This window comes from Palaemon carinicauda, chromosome 2 (assembly GCF_036898095.1).
Source record: "Palaemon carinicauda isolate YSFRI2023 chromosome 2, ASM3689809v2, whole genome shotgun sequence".
NCBI lineage: Eukaryota > Metazoa > Arthropoda > Malacostraca > Decapoda > Palaemonidae > Palaemon > Palaemon carinicauda.
The window spans coordinates 98832143-98859472 of record NC_090726.1 but is presented as its reverse complement, the minus strand read 5'-3'; the positions used below and the strand labels follow the sequence as shown (position 1 = coordinate 98859472).

The 27330-nt window shown below is 38.9% G+C and overlaps 1 protein-coding gene and 1 pseudogene across 2 annotated transcripts in view; one reads left to right on the top strand and one right to left on the bottom strand.

The window, feature by feature from the left end:
• Window positions 1-27330, top strand: part of LOC137619184 (uncharacterized) — an 814382-nt gene that overhangs the window by 598397 nt on the left and 188655 nt on the right. The gene's annotated exons all lie outside the window — the stretch shown is intronic.
• On the bottom strand, window positions 412-27330 carry LOC137614498 (uncharacterized; annotated as a pseudogene).

The following is a 27330-nucleotide window of genomic DNA, read 5'->3' as shown; positions in this document are numbered from 1 at the left end:
CTGCTTTAAATAACCACTACATATGGTTTTTGGTTTTCTACCAATTTGTCCATTTCTCTTTGAGGGTGTGGATTGAATAGATGGTTAGTAACTCTATGGGCTAGTTATCCCTCCCGAGTTTTCTCTTTTGAGGTTATAACCTTACTTTTATAACCTATGGGTGGCTCTAGACTCTTGCTCTTTAATCGATGCGTCGATTGCATAATGATTAAACTTACCTTGTACCGGTGCCCTCTAATTGGCCCTTTCTCTGCGGAGATATTGGGGCAATGGTTCTTTCCGTGAGCATTTCTCCACCCCTTTTTTCCCCTTTTTGGACCTATAGCAACGGACTTTAAGGGGGTTATTTTTTTTTCAATCTCACGTTCCTTATAGGGGAATAGACATTTCGTAATGTATCTCCAATTTTTCTCAACAATGTCGCTTTTCTGTCTTCATTGCATCTTCCTCTTGTTGTCTGGGGAGCTGTTGCACGGGGCCAAATACACTTTGGATACATACTGCAAGATCCCTTTGAAGACCAGTCCGGGTGAGTCTGTAGTATGCCCAAGGACGACATAGATCCATCGCCAATTTCATCTTCAAACTGATGTCGTGTGGCATCTCTGAAGTTAGGTCGTTGGAATATATTATGAATGCATTATTCACAGTAATATTCAGAATGCCATAAAACAGACATAATGACCATCTCCTTGTCTTTCGACTGCAAGATGTTGCTGCACACATTTGGTCGAAGGTGAGCACTCCCCCTTTGGTTGCATTGTAAAACATATGGACTTGCATTTTCTTTCCCTCGACGATCGTTGGCCTATGGTGAACTGTTGATAACAGCTGAATCCTCTTGGTTGTGTTGACTTTCTGGCAGAGTACTGTTACCTTATCCTCATAGTTTTATACGGCCACCGAATCGCCAAGGTTGATCTTCGCGTCCATAATTTCTCATGGTACGTAAGGCTTTGGTCTGATTGTCCCGACTAAATGCATGGAGGCTTCTTTCAGCTTGCAGGCTAAGGGCAGAGATGTGAACCAAATGTCTGTAGTTACTACACGCCCTGAACGCTGGAATGGCCTGATTAGTTCCATAGTGAAGAACTCTCCAAGCATGCCACTCTTCACCTTGTCTGCCATAGTCCCTTTTCCAAGGTATGGCATTGCATAACACATGTAATGGCTATCTGCATCACATGCCATCACCAGCTTGATGCCATACCTATAAGACAAATAAAATCATTAAAATCATATATATACATAAATATATATATATATATATATATATATATATATATATATATATATATATATATATATATATATATATATATATATATATATATGTATATATATGCATATATATATGTATATATATATATATATATATATATATATATATATATATATATATATATATATATTTATATATATATGTATATATATATACTGTATACATATATTTATATATATATATATATATATATATATATATATATATATATATATATATATGTGTGTGTGTGTGTGTATACATATATGAATTATTATATACAGTACAGTATGTAGTAAATAAAGATTAGATTATGAAATTACAATAGAAATATATTTACTTAGCTGGTTTGAACTAATAATAATCTTAATAATTTTCCTAATAATGATAAGTCTTAAAAATTTTAAGTTTTAGTAATAATAGTAATTTTGATAATTTTCAAAATAATAATTCTTATATTAGTAATAATAAAAATAATTTTATCATAAGCTATAATTCTAATAAATCTTATAATAATAATAATTTTGATAATATTATTGCTAGTAATTTTTTAAATAATGTAAGATCCCTAGAAGACCAAGCATAAAACCATATATATATACATATATATATATATATATATATATATATATATATATATATATATATATATATATATATATATATATATATATATATAAGTGTATATATATATATATATATATATATATATATATATTATATATATATATATATATATATATATATATATATATATATATATAAATGATCATATACTGTACAGTATGTAGTGAATAAAAATTTGAGCATAAAATCACAATTGAAATATATTTACTTAGCTAATTTGAACACACACACACACACACACACACACACATATATATATATATATATATATATATATATATATATATATATATATATATATATATATATATGATTATTTACTGTACAGTATAAAGTAATATATAATACATTGAGCATATAATTAATTGAAATATATATATACTTATAGTTAAATATATATATACATACATATATATATATATATATATAATATATATATATATATATATATATATATATATATATATATATATATATATATATATATATATATATATATATATATATATATATATATATATATATATATATATATATATATATATATATAGTAACAGAAGATCACACTACCAAAAATGAAATTTACTTGCTTTGTTGGTTTCTTTGGAATGAATATCCGGAATATGCAATACCCTCGAAATGCAAGAAGCTGCTCATCTACAGTTACATGTGGCCCTGGACGATAATTCACAATGCACTTGTGAATCACAGAATCCCACAATTTCCGTATATGTGCAAATCAATCATTTTGCTTCCTCACATTTCTTGTGGTACTGTCATCAAATCGTAGGCAGCATAGAATGAAGGAGAATCTACGATTACGCATGCCACTCCTGTAGAAGGGACAGCCACACACTGGGGACCACATTTCCTCCGTTGCCACGTGATTGTCCCACCTGATGCCACTAAACAAAAGAATGCCAATGAATGCCTTCATCTCCATCAGGTTCACATCCCTAAATGTTGCACTGTAGGTTGCAGTAAACTGTTCTCTAATAGCATTCATGTTATCATTAGTATGTAGACACACTTCAGCAAACATTATATCGTCTAAAAATAAGGAAAACATATCACCCGCAGATGTAGCACTTTCAGTAACAAAGGTGGGAGCACCTTTTCCTATGGATGTCTTCACAATACTGGGCAAACGAGGATTCGGGTCACTATGCCATACGGTCTTGTCCTTGGCACGCAGAACTTTCTGGTCAAGCTCCCCAAGTTCAGGATGGAGCTCCCCCCTTTTCCTCTTCGGACTTCCCTCTTCTAAATGCTTAACATTTCTGAAGGAGATGCTGAAGAAGTTGAAGGCACTGCTGACGAAGGGGAAGTCACTAATGACAAAATGGAAGGCATTGCTGACGAAGGTGAAGGCACTGCTGACAAAATGGAAGGTGCTGCTGACGAAGAAGGCACTGCTGACAAAGGGAAAGGCACTGCTGACAAAGGGGAAGGCACTGCTAACAAAACGGAAAGCGCTGCTGACGAAGAAGGCACTGCTAACGAAGGGGAAGGCACTGCTGACGAAGAAGAAGGCACTGCTGACAAAGGGGAAGGCACTGCTGACGAAAAAGGCACTGCTGACAAAGAAGAAGGCACTGCTGACAAAGGAGAAGGCGCTGCTGACAAAGAAGGCACTGCTGAAAAAGAAGAAGGCACTGCAAATGAACTGGAAGGCACTGCAGGTGGTTCATCAAATGCCAAACAAGCTGATGGTTCGAAAGAAATATCTTGAGGAGGATCGACCATCATCACTGGGAAGTTGTTCTCATTTTCCATATCATAATCGTCCTCACACGTGTTATCTACCTCTATTTCGTCATCATCAACCACTGTATTGCTTCCAAGGTTATCAGTGCTGAACAATCTCATCAAGATCTCCCCTTCAGAAAGATTTCTGCATGCCATGATCGAAACTGAAAAAAGAGAAAAAACACATTACTAATATTGACTAAATTAAACTGTAGATGGTAATCCTACATCCAATTTACCATTAGTATCATGTTCTCAAATCATCTATCAACGTTCACTATAAGCATCAAAACACTATTCACAGAAATAAATATATTGTAATCAATATTGTAAAACTTGTGAAAATTAATCGCAGTCACTTACCAGGTAAACGTGTAGCGTGTACGCTACCAGGAAAAACAAAAATGCAGAGTTCCAAAAAACGGCGAAAGAGAGGACAATGGCAGTTGTTCCTTCGGCTGTGTCTCTGGTCTAACTAACCGGTGCTGGGTAAATTTCCACTCAGAAGCCGAACCCAAGCGGCACAGTAGTGAAAGAGTGGTTTTGCGCATATAGGGGGTAGTATATACGCTACACGTTTACCTGCCCAGGGTTTTCCTCGTGAAGGTTTTGGACAGGCGTAGAGCTTTCAAGGGATGGTGGCTCTGGTAGCTCTTTGGTAGCCAATGAGCAACAGGTTTCCCATGGTCACGGATTTGAATCCCAACTCGTGCCGTGACTAACTTGATTCTGTCTCAGGATGGACAGCAGGGGATTGTTTATGCTTCATCATGGAGATCGTTCAATCCTCATCTCATGTTAGATTTTACCCTATTCCTGGGAATGGAATTGAAAATTCAACGTGAGGAGTGGGTATTTGTGGAAACTATGAGTCGTCTAGAGCCATGACTCAGTATGAAACGTCATGGACCAAATGGGTCAAATATGTCAAAGGCATAAATCCAGGGTTGATTACTATGGATTTTGTTTAAGTTTCAAGCTTACTTTGCATGTTTAAAGTCTAGCCTCCTCCACGATTTCGTTGTACACTCCGACCCTCACTAGATCTATATTATATGCCTTTGATGTCGAATTTTACTTGGATCTCTTCAACAAAGTTCTGAAGGTTTCTGCAAGGCTACGACTGTTGGCTCTACTGAAACCTATCTCTTGGTCTTTGGACAAAGTTTTGCAATTCACTTCGGACATAGGCAATCAAAAGGCTACTATTCTGAATCCCACTCAGAGAGTCATCTTCTTAATTACGATGGCTTCCGGTGCTCGGGTTAATGACTTTGTAACAATTTCTAGAGACGAGAAATACATTGAATTTGTGGAAAATGGTGAGGTTAATTTATACCCTGATCCCACTTTTCGAATAAAAAACTTACCTTCCCTTTTCACCTTGGGGTCTATGGAAAATAGTTCCCCTTCATGGTGATCCTTTCCTTTGTCTAATACACTGTCCAAAAGTGTATTTGCTGAGAGCAGTGCAGTTTAAGGGTAGTCTTTTGTTTCAAAAGGATACTGTGGGATCTGATTTGTCTCTAAACCAGTTACGAAATAAGATTATTTACTATATATGAAGAGCGGACCAAGCCCGTAAGACTTCGGGTCTCGGCCCTAAAGGTATGGTTTCCTTTTATTACTTTTTCCAGTAAATGTCTATTGAGGGACTACAGACATATACTGGTCGGAAGTCCACTCAGGTTTTCTTCAGGCATTGAATGAAGCAATTGGAGGAGACACATCTTTATGTGGTGGTTGAGGGGGTGTTATCTACCCCGAGACAATGATGTAGCCCACAACTCGTCCTAGGGCACTCCTTCAGCTCGTTATTAGCAATGAGTAAACAGAAGATTTTACTTCAGGGAAAAAAAGGGAAAATGCACTTCATCATTTCTTTCTCAGGTTTCCAGGTTTAGAGATTAATACTTATGCTTCGTCAAATAGGTGGGGAGCATTTTTTGGTTCAAGGTCTTTTATGCAAAGCCTCCCACCGAGTATAGATAATTCTCTTGTACACTTCCATGAGGACGATTTGGCTCGAGCCCAAAAGGGGATTTTGACGTAGGAAAAATCTATTTTTGGGTGAGATAGTCATGTTGTCCAGATGGCCCACCCGTTACTTCTTTTTTCTCCCACCACTTTGCTCATTGGAGGCTTCTATTTAACAGTAGCTCAGCTGCGACGTGGAATGAAGCGGCAGGGTCATATGGGAGCACCGAAAGGTGATAGGATATGTAACGGCTCCTCACTTATCCTTCCCCTTAGAGGATTAGACTGGGAAAGGTCTATTCAGGGTGCAGATACCTATGGTTCTTTCGGATAGTCGTTCCGGGGGTTAGAACCCCGTGATTCCTGACGGTAATTCTCTTATAATATCAATCACAGAAATATTATACAGTAGAAAGTTGCTGGAGGGAACTTCCATTAATATATATATGTATATATATACATATATATATATATATATATATATATATATATATATATATATATATATATATATATATATATGTATATATATACATATATATATATATATATATATATATATATGTGTGTATATATATGTATATATATATATATATATATATATATGTATGTATATGGAAATATATATATATATATATATATATGTATGTATATATATATATATATATATATATATATATATATATATATAATATATATATATATATATATATATATATATATATATATATATATATATATATATATATTTATATATGCTGTCTTTGTTTGTATGCATATAAGTGTGAATATGTTTGTTTCTACAGGGCTATATATAAAACGGATTTTGAGCGAAGCGAAAAATCTATTTTTGGGTAAGATAGCCATGTCGTCCTGATGGAAGTTCCTTAAAGGCAGCTTCCTAGGGTATATTACAACTACGGCGATATTCCCAGAGAATTTACCTTAAGGTACCCAGAATTCTAACTCCTGGAGCGAGTATCCCTAAAAAAGACCTTAGGGATATCGTAAATATCAGTGGACGTATTCTTGACACGCCTCATAGCAATCTTTACCCCGAATAGAGTTAACACTTCGTAGGGGTCAAATGGCAAGAAAACGAAAACGAGAAAGAAAAAGGGGAGAGCCGTTCGTAAGGCCCTCTCTTCTCCCGTTTCGTAAGCGTGCCCTGCGCCGATTCTGGCGCCATCTGCATTCCTTGTAGCGAAACACGAGGTGCTACAGATACTGTATGTAGGGAGGGGTCCTACGGCCCTTTCATTGAAAGGGAAGGGCGGGTCCATCAGGACGACATGGCTATCTTACCCAAAAATAGATTTTTCGCTTCGCTCAAAATCCGTTTTTTGGGCTCAAGCCATGTCGTCCTGATGGAAGTATACCAGAGCATTACTGTATCTGTGGATTCTCAAAATGTGCCGTACTCCTCAGAAGTATTTCCCCCAGTCGACGCGACCTAGAGACCTAAGATGTTACCGTCATACATCTTTTCAACTAATCATAAACCATGATAGAGCTTCCTGCCCCCAACAGGGAAGAGTCTTACTAGACTCTGGGAAAGTCTCGAAGAGTACATATATCTAAGTATGAACCCCAGGCAAGCAAGTATAGTGGTCTCACCCCATACTGGGTAAGCGAAGTTCGAAAAGAATCACTGTGTCAATATGAAATATCGACCAGTCCTCCGCTCAAAACACGTATTGGGCAAAGGTTCATATCCGCTTAGGAGGAAACTCGTAAATCCGTCACCATCCCTTTATGGGATGGAGTCCTCCAGCTAAGGGGAAGCATAAACCAATGCAGTATTAGCTTGCATAAGGGAACATTCTATTAGAATTATCCCCGGGTAAATATACATAGAATGAATGCTCACAGGTGAAGGAGACGCAAGGTTCTCAAGAACCAGTTTATTGACAGACAATAAACAAACAGGTTAACCACACTCATATATATATATATATATCTATATATAAGAGGAGGATAACTAAAACTTTAAGCATAAGTATGATAGTAAACAGAAACTTGTTTGTCTGAAAGAAAAAACATTGGAGCCACTTTTAAGATACCAAAGTATCAAAGTCAAAAGTCTGTTTTACTAATCAGTCACATTAGCGTTAGAAACGCTCGGCACACATGTTTGCACTTATGCTGGGTTCACCTTTGAAAATGGAACAGTCAACGTGGGTCACCCAGTACCCTCACATAGTTTGTAGTACAACATGTGACTACATACTCACCCTGGAATTAATTGTCCCAATTAAGCTACTGTTCCTCGCAGAGTTAAACAGCAGGGTTAACGACGCAACCCACTGCCACCACAGAACCTCTTAGTTGCTGCACTTGCTTCGCATAGTGACGAAAGAACACTCTGGAAGACTTCCAGCCAGTGTACGAACGAAGATGTCCAAAATCCCTACAACTAAAGAAGTTTAAGGATGAAGCAACTTTCCTCGGATCGTGACCTGTGGGTGAACAGTCAGGATCCGCTCTGCGAATAATATATGTGATTTTCGCCCTGAGTTGTTTCAGTAATAAATTTTGAGCCTGACGTTTCTCCCCTGGCCAGATGGCCATCCTTGAAGTCTGAAGTTCTACGAAGATAGACCTTTAGGCATTCTACTGGACATAGAGATGCATCTTCTTTCAGAGGGCAGATTCTTCAGGGACCCCACCTGATGGTGGGTAACTCGGTCTTGGTGAGAAACGTAGGATCCAGAAATAGGTTCAGTTCACCCATCCAGGAACTGAACATGACCTTCCTCTCTCGAGAGGGGTATGGTCTCACTAACCCTGGCCCCGGACGCGAGTGCAAAAAGGAGGATAACTTATGGGTCAAATCCTTTAACGCACACTCCTTATTGTTCAACAGCGAAGCAACATGAAGAACTTTTCTAAAGACCATGAATTGGGCTTTGGAGGTGCTAAAGGTCTGAGCCTAGCGCAGGCTTTCGGAACTTTTATAAAAGATCTCGTTAGCGAGGTCGACCTGGAAGGCATATAGAATGGGTCTTGTCAAAGCAGGCCTACATGATAAAATCGTGTTAGTTACCGATCCATAACCATGGAGATGGATGAAGAAAGACAAGCAGAAGTCCGTCGTGATCTCCTGCGGAATCTTCGTCTGACAAGGGCTACCCATTCTCTCCAAGATGACTCATATTGCCTTATAAAAGGTTTGCACTTATAATCCTCTAGGAAGTCCATGCTGGCTTTCGAAATCCCGAAACACTTTCTCACCTGTTAAGGAAAGAAATCATGAGCTGCTGGGTCCGGGTTTTCTGTGATGAAGCGCAGACAATTGACTTCTGGACTCACTGGGTCAGAACTGGATCTGGTAGCGGTCGAAACTCCAATCGTAGTTCCAATGCCAGAGGGAACCCCACACTGTTCGGCCACTTGTGGGCCACTACTGCCGCTACTCCCTTAAATGATCTCAGTTTGTTGAGGACCCTCAACAGAAGGTTGTAAGGAGGGAACAGATAAATCCTGAACCATCTGTTCCAGTAGAGGGACATCGCGTCCACTGCTTCCGCCAAGGGGTCCTCGTACGGGGACACAAACAGGGGCAACTTCTTGTTGTCTTTCGTCGCAAAGAGGTCTAGCCGCAGTTCTGGGACTTGACTCAGAATGAAGGAGAATGGTCCTGCGTCTAGGAACCATTCCGACTCTATCGGTGTGAACCTGGATAGAGCGTCCGCTGTCACATTGCGGACTCCTTAAAGGTGAACTGCTGACAGGTACCATTTCTTCTTCCCCCAAATCGGAAGATGGCCAACATCACCTGGTTGAGAGGTGGCGACCCTGATCCTTGTCGATTCAAGCATCTCACAACTCCCCCGCTGTCCAGCACCAACCTAATGTGGATCGAGCGATGCGGGGAGACTTTCTTTAAGGAAAGAAGGACTGTCATAGTCTCTCAAAAATGACTGTGAGAGGTCTTGAATAGACTGGACCAAGACCTTTGGGCCTTTTTCTGATGAGAGTGAACTCCCCATCCCTCCTTCGAGGCGTCTGAGTGACTCGTCACCGACGGGGGAGGTGGATGAAGAAGAACCGACTTCCTAAGGAGTCTGGCTTGGGACCAAGGCCTGAGAAGAGTATTTCGACGAAGCGGAACTGGTCTTCTCAGATCTCTTCGCGCATCTGATGCATAACTACTCCAATCTCCGGTTGCATCCTTTAGCTGTGCTCTTAGCACCGGGTCTGTCACCGAAGAAAACTGGAGAGACCCCAGTACACTCTCCAGTTCGCATCTGATATCCATACGGAATCTAGAAGTCTCTTGACAGAACCAGCTATCTCCTTTCTTTTCTCCGCCATGACGGAGAAAACGGTGTGACATTAGGTCCCAGTGGATTCACACCCACCGGAACTTAGAGATGGAGGAAGTTGAGACTTTTCCTGTTGATCTTGAAGCCTAGATAATCTAGGAAATGGATCACATACAGGGAAGCTTGCAAGCATTCTGTCCTGGGTGCTGCCCACACCAGCCAGTCGTCCAGGTAGGCTACTACCTGAATTCCCTTTAGGCGTAATTGACTGAGAACTACGTTCGCAAGCATCGTGAAAATCCTTGGGGCTATTTTAAGCCCGAGAGGCATGGCTTTGAAGACGTATAGTCTTCGTTGTAGCCTTAACCTTAGGTAGGAGGGGAATCGACAATAGATTGGAACGTGCCGATAGGCGTCTGACAAAACTATGGAGGCGGTAAATGCCCTCTTGGGCAGTAAGGTCCTTATGTGTTGTATTGTTAGCATCTTGAACCAGTAGTTCGCTATGAACTTGTTAAGTGGCGACAAGTCCAGAATGACTCCGAGTTTTCCGAGTCTTTCTTGGGAACACAAAACAGCCTCCCTTGGAATTAGATGGACTTTACCCTTCGGATCACTTTTCCTCTAACAGTTCATGAATGAACTCCTCCAGAACGGGGGTGGAGTATGGGAAAAACGCCGAGGGTATGGGGATGGAGTGCTGTACCAGCTCCAGCCCAGTCCCTTCTTGAGTAGGCTGTGGACCCAGGGATCGAAGGTCCACCGATCCCAAAAGCGTTGGAGACTCCCTTCTACCAATATCATCTCGCTCGGACTGTTGTCCTGAGGTCTTGCCTCTCTGACCGCGACCACCCATGAAACCCCTTCTCCTTGAGGGGCGCCTAGACGAAATTCTGGCTGCTCCTCTAGGCTTGTTCGACAGGCAGTTGACTGACCTTCGAACGATGGGTTGAATGCCGGAGACTGTGTCGACACGAATTGGGGAACCCACTGAAGTGTGGTCGGGGTTTTTTGCCACCATCTGGGGCACTGAGGGCATCAGCAATTGCCGTTGCTGCTGATGTCTACTTGACTTAGCTGGCCGAGAAAGTATCCTAATCCTTTTAGTCTTCCTCCAAGGTTGGGGACCCCATCCGGGGAAGAATTTCTCTTGGTAGACAGGCCCCACTCCTGGAGAAGATTTCTATCGTCCATGGTGGCCCTATCAACCTTTTTGACCGACTCACTAGGGAAAAGGTCTTTGTCCCAACTGTTGGAGGAGATTAGTTTCCTTGGCTCGTGCCTCATCGTAGCCCGGGCGAACACGAATTCCCTACAGGTTCTCTTCGCCCTGACGGAGCTGTAGAGATCCTTCGTCACAGTGGCCAGATGAGTCTTGATCACAACCATGAACGTTTCATGGACCCTGGGATCACTTGTCATCGTCTCAAACGTGGACTGAAGAGACAAAGAGGCAGCTAGTCTTTCTTTTGTCAAGAGTTCTCTCCGCAAAAGAAAGCCAGACAGCTTAGAGAGGATCTCGCCGAACCGGCATCCGGCAAAATCCGCCTCCCACATCTGGACTGAGAAGGTAAGATGGACGTCCTTCCAGTCCTTGTTTTGCTTACTAAATCTTCCTTTCTAAAGGCCAGCAACAAGGGTTTACACTCCAGCAGGGAGGGGAAAGGCTTGCCAGCCTCGACTGTTTTCAAAACCGCCGCAAACCCTTTCAGCGAAAAAGGGAGAAGGCTGTGGCAGGAGAGGACACAAAGGAAGGGAGCCTCTTACTCAAATACAGCTACCTTTGAGTTCATGAAGCCCCTATCTTTCATCGAAGAAGAAAGCAAGGCATGAGCCTAGCATGGTCTATCACTACGACCTCCTTCGGCTCTGTCTCTTCCTTTGAAGCTGGTACCTCCTTCCACCGGACCTAGCAGTCCGGATGTGCCCCTGCAGTTACAATGCAGCTGCCTTCCCATTCTTCTCCCTCTGCCTTTGTTGGATCAAGCCAACAATGGAGGGAGGGCCTGCTCTACTGCGAGAGCAGATGATGTTGAGGGAGCAGGTTGAAGGACCTGAACCGGAGCAGCCGACCTCTCTCGGCCTCTTCCGCTACCTTGTCCGGAGCTCGAACTTCATCCTGGCCTTCTGCCAGGAGGTCTTCCTCCAGACGTTCGGACACGTCTGGCATCCTGTCGTCCAACTGGATGCTAAGCAAGGCGACCGTGACTTCAGCATCCACGGGATCTGAAATAAAGGGACCTCCTCTTGAGGTTGGGGAATCACTGTAACAGTTGATGCCCTAGAAAAAGAAAGCCCTCATCTTCTCATTTGGAAGATAAGGTCCAGAGGTAATCTTCTGAAAGCCCCTCACCCAGGTACGAAGCTTCTCCCTAGCTATATCCCTTGAATCCACCGTTGTAGGGGAGACGAAAACGGATTTTGAGCGAAGCGAAAAGAAAAAACCTCAATAGATAGGTTAGTGCATATGAAACATACCTGGGGAACCCAATACCGGAGAACATCCGTGGAGACAGCGCATGCCACACGTCTCCTTCAGAACCATGTCCGCAGAAGCCCTACTGCGGACGTTGCAGAAATACATCCGCACTACGGATGGTCCTCCTGTAAAGAGAAGAAATTTCCATGAGTATCAAGTGAACTACGTATCACTGGATATGCACAGTAGCATAACAAAACGGAAAGACACATCCTTGTATTTCCCGCACACCCGATTGTTGTAGCCTTCCAAATCATAAAATCGTATAGTTAATCTATGCCAGATTAACCAATGGAAAATTTCCAAAGGAAGAAGGTGTAGCCCCCCCTAAGGAATGATTTTAAAATACCGGATAGTAGACAAGAAAGAACCCACTTTCTTATCTGTAAGGCCAACAACAACGGGTCGTGCAAGACCACAAAGAATAAGGAAAAGACGCATACTTGTGAATCCCCCACAATCACCTGTGGAAGCCCACCAGCCATTAAAATCAAATGGTTAGTCTTTGCTAGAATAACCAAAGATCATATTTCCCGAGGGAAATTAGGTGTAGCTCACACCTAAGGTAAGATTTTACCATTCTGGCTAAAGATGAAAAGAGTTCTCTTTCATCCCTGTAAGGCAACACCAAGTGATTGTACAAGGCAACACAAGTAAGTTAGAAAAGACAGTGTTGTAACCTACTACATCATGTTCTCCCCTGGTAGAAGACACTAAACAGGGAAGAACTGATACAGTACATGAGGGTGGTGTGCCGGCCGGCTCTTGCCGGTCAGCACCCCCACCCCCTTTTCCAAGGGTAGGTCTCAAGTATACAACTTAGGATCACCCAGACGGGGGAGAACTCCAGTTCCTATGCCTGAACCGGTCGGTAGTGGTTGCCGATCCATAGCTACCCGGTTGGCACCCAGCTGCCAGCCATCACTCTTAGTGGCCGGCCAACCGAGTGATGTAGCAGGCCGGCCCGGCAGCGGTGAGTAAACCCTGCCGGCTGGCATCCACCCCAGGTAGCGCCCGGCTGCCGGCCGCCACTCAAAGCGGCCGGCAGGTGAGCAAGGAGACCGGCCAGCAAAGGCCAGCAAAGGCATAAGACCACCGCCGACCGACAGCAAGAGAACTAGCGAACACCCCCCTACCGGCGGCCGGCCACTAGGCCGGCAGACGGCAAGGACAACACAAGAGAAGACAACAGAATGGGTGCCGGGCTAAGAGGCTATGTACCTCCGCGCCCGACACCCGAAAGAGTGCCGAGAGGAAGGGGAGACACTAAGTCAAGCTTCCTAACCACAGCTTACTGAAACTACAGACGGCAGCGGTTGAGGGACCAAGGAAGGACCGGGCAGCACTCAAAGGATAGGGCCTCTGCCGGTCGGCACTCTCTGCCGGCCGACAGGGGACCACGTCAGCTCCCCATCCCAACCTATGCTAGGTACGGATGTGAGACGACTGACACAAGGGAAACGGAAAATTAGAAGGGAAGGACAGAGGGTCCTGTCCAACCTTGCCTTGGTTAAGGATCATTCCAAACTAAGAAAGCTCATCTCAGCCAGAGAGATCCAGGGAGGGAGGCCGGCACTACTGGCTGCCTCCCTAAAACCAAGGCAAGGAAGGAATTGCTATTCCGGAAAGGGAACATATCCCGAACCCGGAACAGCAAAGAGGACAAGTCTGAGGGGTCACCGAGCGAAGGGATCATAATTACCAAAACCTTCCAAGGTGAATCAAGGAGGAAAAACCTCCTATGCCCGTGTCAGGCAGCAAGGGAGACTCTGCCCCATGCTAGACCAACACGGACTCAGACTAATACACTGCTGTACTGTCCCCCTCTGAACCAATTCAGTTGGAGCAGGAAGGTACAGTACTACTCCAGCATAGTTATATTTGAAAATTAATTCAAACAAACCACTAGAGTTAAGCCTAAGGCTTAAACAGAGGGAAAGGGTTTGCCCCTTCCCCGAAGAGAAGGGAGCAAACGGGGAAACAGATAATATTATCAAGACCTAAGACAACCTAGCCTAGGCACTAAGAGAATCGATTACCTAAATCACCGAAACTCACTCCAATACTATCTTGGAAATTACTCGAAAAGGGCTGTATGTATAACGTTGCCTAACGCTTTAAGCAATCTAAAATCACACTTGGAAGACTAATTATCATGCAGGAAGTACAAGGACCAAAAACTAGGCTACGAAGACTAGTGTTGGTCAGCCTAGGCAAAACTTTCGCCAGGCGCACTACTAACGCATCATAACAGAATTCCTAAATAAGCTAAGCAGCTAATTATTAAAGCGCAGGGGGCTGGGAACGTCGCTCTTGCTAATAAATAAATCCTATTCTAGCGAGCGACAGCGTCCATGACGCCTCCAGCAGGCAACAGCTCTTGTATCAAGATAACTCTTATAAATACTTTTATTTTAAACAAGAGCCTACATTTATACATAAAAGAATAGTACTCAACTTATCCGAAGCAGAAGAAGTTGGAGAAAGCATAATATGAGAGTAAATCCAAGATTTTGGTAGAAACACAGGAAAAAACACCGAGTTGTAAAGCTACGCAAAAAGGAATGCAGATGGCGCCAGAATCGGCGCAGGGCACGCTTACGAAACGGGAGAAGAGAGGGCCTTACGAACGGCTCTCCCCTTTTTCTTTCTCGTTTTCGTTTTCTTGCCATTTGACCCCTACGAAGTGTTAACTCTATTCGGGGTAAAGATTGCTATGAGGCGTGTCAAGAATACGTCCACTGATATTTACGATATCCCTAAGGTCTTTTTTAGGGATACTCGCTCCAGGAGTTAGAATTCTGGGTACCTTAAGGTAAATTCTCTGGGAATATCGCCGTAGTTGTAATATACCCTAGGAAGCTGCCTTTAAGGAACTTCCATCAGGACGACATGGCTTGAGCCCAAAAATATCTTTAACATCATCAAAATGCATATTCCATATATTATTCCCTACTGTTCAAATGTACAATGGTGTAAATAGTATCCTCGCAATATTCAAATTAGATAGTCATTAAAATTATTATTATTATTATTATTATTATTATTATTATTATTATTATTATTATTATTGGTGAATCACAGTCTACAGAGAGTAGTGGTATATAGTCTTGGGTTCTGGGTTATATCCAGCTTCCTTAAGAATCCAGTACTTTCCTCATCATATACGCTGTTTCAAGTAGTACGCTTTTCTTCACAAGTTCTGGGGCTATGTCAGCTCCTACCTTATCAATATTCCTTTTTTAGGACTTAAGTATGGTCTTTAGTGCTCCTATGATTATTGGTGCCACATCTACTTTCGTATTCCATAGCCTTCTCAATTTATTTCCTAAGTCCTATTATTTTTCTAGTTTTTCTCTCTCCTTACCTTACACTCTTGACTCGAGTCTCACGGTACAGCGTATTGTCGACCATAATGATGTCCGGTCGATGTGGTTGTATCATTCTTTCTGTTCTTATACTGTAGTCCCAGAGTAGTTTAGCCTAACCATTTTCTACCTCAGTTTGTGGCTGATGTTCGTACCACTTCCTCCTTCATTTTATTTCACATTTCACAGACTACAATGTAGATCTTTAGCCACTGTACTAAGTCGTTTCTTACATTGATTCTGAGCAAGTGCTGGACATACGCTGACGATGTGGTTGATGGTTCTTCCTGCACTTTCATGTTATTTCTGTCTATTGTTCATTGAATATGTCTTATTCTTAATGCCTGATCTTGTACTGCCGTTATCAACCCTTCAGTTACTTTCTAAAGTTCTCCTCTTTGTAGCCACTACCATATTTCCTTATTGGCCAATTCTTCAGTTTGTCTCAGGAATTGTCCATGCATTGGTTTTCTTTTCCAATCTTGTAGCTTCTTTTTCCTGTTCTGTCCTTATACACTTCTTGGTCCTTATCCTCCTCAACCAAGTTTTCTTCTAATGCACTCTTTAGCCATTCATTTTCACTGATCTTAACGTACTGTCCCAGTGATCTAGTTTCGATAGTGACATAGTCTTCTATACTGAGGATTCTTTTTCCCCCTTCACTGTGCGGTATATAGAGCCTATCAATATTCGCTTTTGAATGCAGGGTTTAGTACATGTTCATTACCTTTCTAGTTTTTCTACCGATGTTGAATAGCCCTGACTTCTCTCACTACACTATTCCAGCACAATACTGATTACTGGCACTGCCCAGGTGTTTATAGCCTTTACCATATTTCCAGAGTTAAGCTTTGACTTCATTATGGCTTTGATTCTTTGCATATACTCTCTTCTGATCTTTTCCTTCATCTCTTGGTGTTTTATTACTTATCCTTCTATTTATAGCCTGTTTCATCAACATTCTCGATAACACTTCCATCTGGCAGCTTCATCCCTTCCGTTCTTGTTACTTTTCCTTTCTCTATGTTAAGTAGAACTCACTTATTCTATTATTGTTATTATTATTATCATTATTATTATTATCTTTTTTAGTTATCATTACATCATGCAAGTTTCAAGAGCACCTATTATCATTATGATAATTGCCTCCGCCAAAGAGGTATTGCAATCGAGTCTGTTTGTTACCTTTGCTAAGGAGGTATTGCGATCGAGTCTGTTTGTTACCTTTGCAAAGGAGGTATTGCGATCGAGTCTGTTTTTTTACTTGTGTGTCTGTGAACAGAATTACATCAAAACTATTCAAAAGCTTTCAACAACATTTTTACCACAGATAAATTTTAGGTCATGGGCGACTCCATAAACATTTTGAGATGATCCGTATCCCGGTCTGGATTCTAGACCCGGATTTAAAGATAACGTCTAAAACTACTTTATGCATTATGATGAAATATTTATGACAAATAGATCTTAGGTGATGGAAAACCCCATTTAATTTTGGAGATGATCCGGATCTGGGTTCGGATCCGGATTTGCCTTTTTCACCATTCTAAAGATACAACAAAACTACTCGACAGATTTTGACAAAATTTTCACCACAGATAAATTGTAAGTCATGGAAGACCCAATTAAATTTTGGAGATGATCCAGATCCTGTTCCTGATTCTAGTTTATTTATTTATTTATTTATTTGTCTGTGTTTGTGGACAGGATTACATCAAAATTACTTGATGAATTTTGACTAAATTTTCACCATGTATAGATCTTAAGTCATGGACGACCCCATTAAATTTTTTAAGATGATTAGGATCCGAATCCAGATTATAGTTCAAGATTTGCCTTTTTAGCCATTTTAAACATAACATCAAAACTATTTGACGGATTTTGACAAATTTTCACCACAGATTGGTCTTATTACATCATGGACGAATCCATTAAATTATGGGGAAGATGTGAATCGAGATCCGGATTTTTGTTTGTTTATATATTTCTTTATTTATCTGTGTGTCTTTGGACAGGATTATGTCAAAACTACTCGACAGATTTTGATGAAATTTTCCCCCTGAAATACATTTTTGGTCATGGATGACCCCCAATGAATTTTGGAGATGATCCAGATCCGGATCCAGTTCTGGATCCGGATCCAGTTTCTGGATCCGGATCCAGTTTCTGGATCCGGATTTGCATTTTTTGCCGTTTTAAAAGTAATATCAAAACATACTGACATATTTTGACGAAATTTCTACCACAGAAAGATCTTAGGCCATGGATGACTTCATTAACCTTCGGCAGAGTCAGAAATCTCTGATTGCTCTTGTTAATTTGTGTGTCTGTGCACATTTGCTTGGGGACAGCATTATGTCAAAACTACTTGACGGATTTTGATGAATTTTTCACCAAAGATAGACCTTAAGACATGCATGACCCACTAAATTTTGGAGCTGATCCGGATCTGCATCCAGATTCTAGATCTGTATTTCCATTTTTCGTGTAACTCTGGACAGGACTACATCAAAAAATACTTGACGGATTTTGACAAAATTTTCTTCACAGACAGATCTTAGGTCATGGATGATCCCATTAAATTTTGGAGATGATCCTGATCCAGATCCGAATTTGCATTTTTCATCTTTTTAAAGATAACGTCAAAATTACTCAATAGATTTTAACGATATACTCATCACAGATAGATCTTAGGTCATTGACAGGATTACATCAAAATATCTTTACGGAGTTTGACAAAATTCTTTCCAAAGATAAATCTGAGGTCATGGATGATCCCATTAAATTTTGGAGATGATCTTGATCCGGATCCGAATTTGCATTTTTCACCATTTTAAAAATAACGTCATAACTTTTAAATAGATTTTAATGAAATATTCACCACAGATAGATCTTAGGTAATTGACGACCCCATTAGATTTTGAAGATGATTCGGATCCTGATTCGGATTCTAGTTTATTTTCTTTAGTTATTCATTTGTCTGTGGACAGCATTATGTCAAAACTACTCAACGAATTTTTACAAAATTTTCACCACAGATAAATCTTATTTTGGAGATGATCCGGATCCGGGTCCAGTTTCTAGATCTAGATTTGCATTTTTCGCCATTGTAAAAATAACGTCAAAACTACTCGAAAGATTTTAGTACATTAAGATCAAGTTGCTTGTTATGCAATTATAGACTATTATTGACAAATCATAACAGGTTCAACCAATTTAAATTGAAACGTGCCAGGAAAGTGCACCCCAGATATTTCAATATCTTTAGGAAACTAGCAAAATAATTATCTAATGTTATTTAACAAGTATATAACTACATATGCGAATATGAACTGAAAATGTATTTCTTTCAGTACATGTATTTCAGTAATAAGGAAATAAATGTTATTCATAAATGAAAATATATTGATCTTCCTAAAGGCGTTTTATTGATTGTATTCTTTGGAGAGGTGGTCCAAGAACAACACCTGTCAGCATGCATTGCCAAGCCGAATTTGGATATGTTACTTCACACAAACAATCAAAATATCTTCCTCAATAAAACCAACGATATCTCTTATAGATGCTTCCCATTTGTTGGCAATTTTGTTTACGACAATATTTCCATAGCTTCTAGGTACGTCTCCTATTTTCCGTGTTATCCATGTGAAATGGGTAATGAAAACATTAGAGTTACTTAGATGTACTGTGTTTGTATAGCTTTTAGAGAGTTTATTACTATATTCGATTACATCACTAATTGTCACTTGAGGAGCCATTATTCATGAGTTCGTGCTTAAGAGAGATATACATATAAGTAAAATCGACGAATAAGTATCATTCTACTGTATGATGATCGCACTGGGATTCTCTCTCCACGGACTGATTAAGATCTGATAATCTACTGCTTTTATTACTGTGTTGCATTATCAAAGAGGCTTAGAATATAGATGATCGTGAACTAGGTGACTTTGTAAGTATAATTGTAGCATTTGTTTCAACCATGTAAATAAAAGGAAAATTCCAACGAAAAAGAAACGGTGACAGTATCTCAGGATATGAGACTGAATGTGTACAGTACAGTGTGAGGATTCGGACAGGCCGAAGGTTCATGTATTCAACTGCTGATGGTTTGGCGTCGCATAAAGATAAGAGGCAGAAAGAACAGTAAATAATTAATGGCAAAAGAGGCCTTTAGCCTAACGTAGGAATTTTATGATAAGAATTTCATAAAAAAAAAATAAAAAAAAATTGTTTGTAATAACCATACTGTAGTAAGTATAGTATACGAATAAATATAGTCTTTTTTTTCACCATGTGTTATATGCACATATATCTTCAAAATAAAGGAGATGAAGGTATATAAAGAAGGAATTTCGTTTTATCTACAATTTACCAATCTAGTATTTGGTTTAATCCCAGAATTATCAGCACTGACTGATGCATCCGACTTGCTACACATCTAATTGAACAGTATACATGAAATTTCTCTTTCTTCGCCAGCTCAAGTTAAGAAAACTTGTTAAATTTTGTGCAGGTCAACCAATTCTTAAAAAATCTTCTACTCCTAAAGGTTATGGTGTCCTTATCATCAATATTTTCATTTATAGTTCGCCTTTCTAGGATAAGCAGTTCCGTTGCTGTTCAATTAATCATCTTCAACGTTTTTTTTTTTTTCAGTCGTATATGCATTAGTCATTTAACGAATGTGCTCATACACAAATAAAGTCATTGTCTATACATTTACAGTTATCACCGATTGAGCAAATCCTGTCATTAACTACTTTATAACAGCCAATAGACCAGTGGTCACTAACCTTCGAAGCTAGAAGAGCCATTCTGTTTATAGAATCATAAAAATATAGTAGTGTTAGAGCCACAATGTTAACAACGGTCTCCTGAGATTTAAAATCAAAATCTGCTGTACTTCAGAAATAAGAGAATATAGTTCAGTAGACCTACTTAATGAAATAATTGTATTGATATTATTTATTTTACCTATGTCCACAAAGCAGAATAGATAATATAATCTTTCTGGCATAATCCTTTTATTTAAATGGCAGCGTTCATAAAAAACCTTACAAATCTTTATTACATTTAGTGCTAGCAGTATGAAAGACAATCGTGGTGATCACAAATTACAAAAGAAACGTGACTATATTGTACTCTTGGAAGTTATAAGATATCTTATAATTGAAAGGGAAAGTACATTATAAAAAGAAAATTATATGATTATATTCACAGAGCAAAACGATTTGCTATTTCATGTATTATATTTATTTATTCATAATGAAAATGCAAATAAGTACCATTTTAGTAATACTCTGAGTGCTATATATGGCAGTCACAGTATTACAAAAGGAAAGCAGCATTGCATTCATGGAAATAATATCACTTACTAAAACATTAGAGGAAATTAATCATTCAAAACTAAAATATAATTTCATCCAACAGTTATATACATAAAATTAATTAATTTGAGATTTGTTCCTGTGATTCCTTGCAGAGTAAGTAGTTTTCAGCTTCAAGAAGATCACAAGCTCTCATTTCATAATCTATTTCATGCGAGATTCATTCTTGAAAATACTTTTTCACATAAATATGTGTATCCAAGAATGGGGAAAAAATCAAATACGACCTCCTTGGTTTTTTTGTAGATGTTTGGTAATGTACCTAAAATTCTGGTGCCACTAACTATTTCCTTGTAAATCGGGTATTTCAAGCTTCAACTCTGCTCGGTTTACATTAGTAAAGGCTGACAAGCTCTCAATGTTTTGATCTGAAAGGGCAGAGTTGCTTTCTTCCTTCTGAATTCTTGGAAACGTATTTTAAAAAACATATCCATTTCCAAAATAACTATTGTAAATGGCATTAACATCAAAATCAAAATCTGCAGATTTTTTGTAATTTTTCAACTGATGATAAGTGAACAAGCACACATTTCTCAAGATCTCTGACAAACACTGTAAGCTCTATTTCAAATGACAACACTTCTTCTAAAAGGCATAAAATAAAGGCAATAAAGCAATGTTTCACTTTCCCTGTAATTTCAGGTTAAAATGATTTAAATGTTTAATTATTTAATATTTTGAATTTTGAAACTTTTTATATGTAATTAAAATATCAGTAAAATTGATGTACATAAACCTTAGCCACTTGATATAATCTAATCAAATATTGTCTTAAGAGTGTTACATAGGATGATTGTTATGAAAGGATGAAAAGGTTAGTTCAGCGTTTTGAGCCGCAAAAGTGTCTTGAAAGAGCCGCAGGTTGGAGATCCCTGCACTAGACCCTGAAATTTTAACCACCATTGGAATGATTAGGGAATGTTTCTTGCCCGACCGAAAGGAAACCCACGTATACTGCAGATCTTGAATTTATCTAGCTTCCTTCACTATATTTTCTTCAGGGATTCCATCAACTACCTTAGTAGGAACTCAAAACGTTTTAATTATTGTAATCTCTGTATTATAGCTAAATACTTTCTAACAATCGTACGCTTAGATCTACTGTGAGACAATTCAGGAACCGAATTTTTCCTTATCGTTTTCCAATAAACTTTATTGTATGTCTAATATGACCTACACATTTATGGTAATTATCGGCAATTTTACTGGTCACTGGATATATCCTGAGAAATGCATTAATTTCGCCTCCCCTCTCATTCATTATAACCACATGTATGGGAACGGTGGATTGTGTACAGTATGCTATAAATTATACTACTGTACACAATCCACTCGTGGCGGTTCGCACATAGAGAAAATCAGGCCTACACGCAGAGGATTGGCACGCTGATTTGATCGCGATTGGCGCGTTTGCGCAAATCCTTAACGTGTAAAGGGGGTTGGGGGGTAAACAGGACAAACCCGTTGCGACGAGCATGTCCTCTCAGGCCAATCCCGTCACGATTGGCAGTATGGCCCGCCAGTCTCGTGCGTATGTGGGCACGGTCTAGCATGCTGACAGTATTGACTCACCCATTTTGACAATAACAGTATTCCATACTTCGTCCCTTGATCGGAGCACTTTTTATGTTATAAAGATAAACTGATTACATTTAACAAGTTTGTGATATTATGCATTTCATTGGTCTTTGTTTTAGGCTTTCCCCTCATATTTTCTTTCACCAAGTTATGATTTCCTTAAAATTCCTCTCCTTTTTCATAGTGTATTTTATCTTTGAAATCACACAGTATTCTGCCTTATCCGTGCAATAGTATCTTGTATTCTGATAATAAACAGATAACGAAACAAAAGGGGAAAAAATAATATTCAGATTAAGATTTATAAATTCTCTTCATAGGATAAAACGAAGGTGTAGAATATAGATAGATGATAAATTTAGTACCTACTGATAATTCTATTAACTTATGTATATCTCTCTCACATTTTTTCTACCTATATAAACGCAATTGTTTTCAAATTTCTATAAAATAGCGCGAAAACAAGTACACCTAATTAAAAGTGCAGTAGTGCTTCAGCATGAGATAATCTCCAGAAAGGTCTACAAATCCATTTAGTATACTCCTCCCAGGAGACTTTTGGACTCTCGGATTAATTGAAATAAATGGTAAAGGTATTCCTATAATGACTTCAAGAGAAATAAGTACATTAACACCGTAGGGGACAAATCACCACCCCGTAGAAGCCGACAGAGAATGCCTATCTCGTTCCTTTATATGATTATTTGAAGTCAGATGTCATAAATTTATATCATTTAAAAATAAAGTAAAAAGTACCAAAATTTGGCATTTTCAAAATTAGATGTAGGCTACCAATTGTACTTGATCTTGGTAACCTACCAAATTTAGTTAACAAGTACCAAAAATGTAACAATGTGAGCCTATCCTAGGTGCCCAACCCTCTTGAACTAAGCAGGCTAGTCCGTAGCATGTGTGGGCATTTCTCACAGGATTGGAGCGTCACTACAGTCCTTAAGGACAAACCTCACAGACAATCCTCTGCGTGTATAGCATGGTTTTAGGCACACACTGTGGAACTACAGCACACTGAATTCACTTGATATTATCGGTAACATTTATCGTAAGGATTTTTCTTTAAATAATTCTTTATACTCGTACTTACACGTTCATACATGACGGTACTGTGTACTTTCATTATCGTTCACAAGTGAAAAGAATTGATTCTATTTTCATAAACTCTTTTTGAATTATGAGAGAAAATCAGTTCATATCTCAAACCTATATCTAATAGAAAAGAAATCTTCACTGATAGAAAACTTGCCATTTTCGATATCACACCATGAAATAAAACGAAACACTCTGGAAAGTGAACGATAAAATCAGGGCTTGCCAACCAACAACAACCCAAGAAAATTCCCTTTCCTGACTCTGAAAGGCTGGCATTCCTAAAAAGCCACATATATATATATATATATATATATATATATATATATATATATATATATATATATATATATATATATATATATATATAAATGGTGCAATTTGTCATATGACGTACAGTGACATTCAATATGTATCCTACTTCTCGCTGACACGTTGGAATGGTGAAGCATCATGGCAACATTAAATAACTTCTAGATCTGAAAGACAGGAAAGTCCAGTAGATATATAGAGTCATAGTAAAAAGGCATAGAGATAATATCCTCTCCATCGAAAATAGTCGTAGATTAAAAATGAAGTCGGACAACGGTATTCAGGCGGATCAAACGTTTCAGCAAAGACGAGAACCTCAATAATTGGCAGGGATAAGGATGACCCCGAGAGCAGGGTAACCAGATCATTGCTAAGTCACATCACAGCCAATAACAACTGCTGGCTGTGAAAGTGGGAAAATAACTAAGACTTCAAATATCTTATCCGACGGTGAGAAAGGGATTGCACAACCAAGGAATTCATCACAGAACACTGGATATCAATCAACCTTCCCCATTTTAAAATCATCAAGAGCAACGATTAGCTTTCACTCTCCAGTAGTTACAATTTCAATCAGGAGTCTGGGATAACGAAGCTATAAAGTGTGATGAGAAAACATATTCTAGTGACGATTATGGCGACCTAATAACACAAGGTAAGTAATTAATCTAATAGCACTCGTTTCACATATACTTAGATCTAAGCGTAACGAAGTTTCTTTAGTATTCCTAGGCCTGCACGAAATAAGTAACTACAAGCTCAGTGAAACATGTTTTTATTTTTTCTTGCTTTCAATCATATTAGATTTCGAGAGTGAGAAACAATTCATATTAATGTAAATTCCTAATTGTTCCTGAATTTTATCATTTGAGTTGATATTCAGTTTTAATGTTTTCATTTATTTGAGATAACGTATTTCTTTTTATCTCATTTTCTGAGTTCAATAAAGAAAATATTCAACTGTCGTGGTGAAGTGGAAGAATTTCAGCAGGATTATGGGGATGGATAGTCGCATGTAGCCCAGGAGGTGATTCTCATCGAGGAGTGATTAACCAACCTGATAGCAGCATTATATGTAGAATGTCTCAGTCTTGATCTCATCTGGGAGCGAATTTCTGCTACCAGATCGCTTGCCAGTCTACCTTATAATGGACAACTCTTCTTTTCATAATTTAAAAGTTGTTAGAGAATGGTTTGCTGAACAAACAATGTCATACAAATAGACTGGCCAGTGAAATCTCCTGACCTCAAACCTATTGAAAATCCTTGGGGACAAATGGTAAGAGAATGGTGTACAGGGACAATAAAAACCAAACCTGTGTTGATCAAACACTGCCTGTCAGTATGGAATCATGAACACCGAAAAGAGAAATGAATAATTAGTGTCAAACTTTAGTGGATTCAATATCAAAAAGTGTAAGAGCTGATGGAGGTCATACTGAATATTAAACTTATCTTTTCTTATAAATATTCATGTTATACTATAGGCTACAACTTAACTCATTGTGCAGATTATGTATAGTCTGAGCTTTAGAAAAATGGAAAATTGTTTACTGTTAATCCAAAGGAATAAGGAGGAATTGATTTTATATGGCTCATACTTGATTATTATGATTTACATTTAATGTCTTAGGACACTTCACGTTTCCATAAAAGCATTCAAGTGAATTATCGCATTTTTATTCCTTTTGTTCTTATGAAACAGTTACTTTACTTTACTTAAAGGGCTGCTTAGCTAGTCCTGTACAGCAGGGGAACCCTACTCACTACAGGACCTCCACGGTTGCTTTATGACGTTCATTCAGGAGCAATTAACATTTCACAAAGCGTATTGTTCGCTTACTGTTTGATCATCACTGTCAAAACACTTACAGTATAAGGTCTTCAGTTTCCTCTTGAAAGCCTTAATACAGTATCTTCAATTATTCGGATGTCTCGTGGGAGCCTATTGTATAGTCTTAGGGCCGCATATTTAAAGGCTCTAGACTAGAGCCTACAGTAGACATGTATCTAGGCTCTGATAGTTTGTAACCAGCTATATCTATTCTCTTCTCCTGTCAGGACGATTTGTTGGGTGCATAATATGTAGCAATTTTCTTAGATATTTTGGACAACCGGTTCTGATAACTTCGTGGGTTATTTTACATATTTTAAATTCAATTCTCGTTTTAATCGGCAGGCAATGTAGATCAATTTGTGTAGGAGTGATCCTTTCTGTAGGTGGGACACCTTTTATCAGTCTTGCTCCTCTGTTTATTAAGTTTTGTAATTTCTTAAGTTGTACTTTTGGTAGATTGTAGTAGATGGAGTTACAGTAGTCGATTCTGATAATCACACAGATTATTACAATTTTCTTTACGGAACTTTCTAATATTTCTTAGATGATAACCAACAGTTTTTACTACGTTGTTTATTTGGGCATTGAGAGACAAATTGCAGTCAGGAAATACGCCTTGATCACGAACTTTACTAGATATTGGCACTGAGTCATTATTTATATTTATTTGAATATTACCCAAGCTTCTCACAGTGTTTCTGTTTTCCACCACCATAAACTCAGTTTTGTTTTCATTTAATTTTAGTTGCTTAATTGTCATCCACTCTCTAACATCATCAAGGATCCGGTTTAGAGTTTCAGTAGTGTCGTCTATATCATTTATGGAGAAGTAAAATGATGTGTCATCCGCAAATACTAGAAATTTCACACCATGCCTTTGTAGTATTTTCGATAGACCAATAGTATAGATGTAGAATAAGATTAGGCCAAGTACATACTCCCCTGGGGTACCCTTCTGTTTAAAGGTTCATATGGTGAATAGAAGTTTCCAATTTGTACCCAGTATTTTCTACCAACCAAGTAGTCTTTCAGGTATTCAAAAGTTTGTTCTTCAATTCTGATGAACCCTGGATCATTTCGTAGCAGTTCATGCACAGCTGTAACAAAAGCTGCACTAAGATCGAGTAATATTAAAATATCACATTTATTTTCATTCATCATTTCCAGCATATCATTTACAACAGAGCAGATGGCTGTTTCTGTAGAGTATAGGCCTAGTTTTCTAGCATTTTTGAAACAGGATGAATTCCAAATAGGTCTATATGAGCTTAATTCATGGTAATCCAGAGCACTTTTCAGAGCTGCTGTGACTATAGCCATTTTCTCAGATTTAGGAAACTTACATTTTTCAATGCTTGCAATTGCTGTTCTCATAATCAT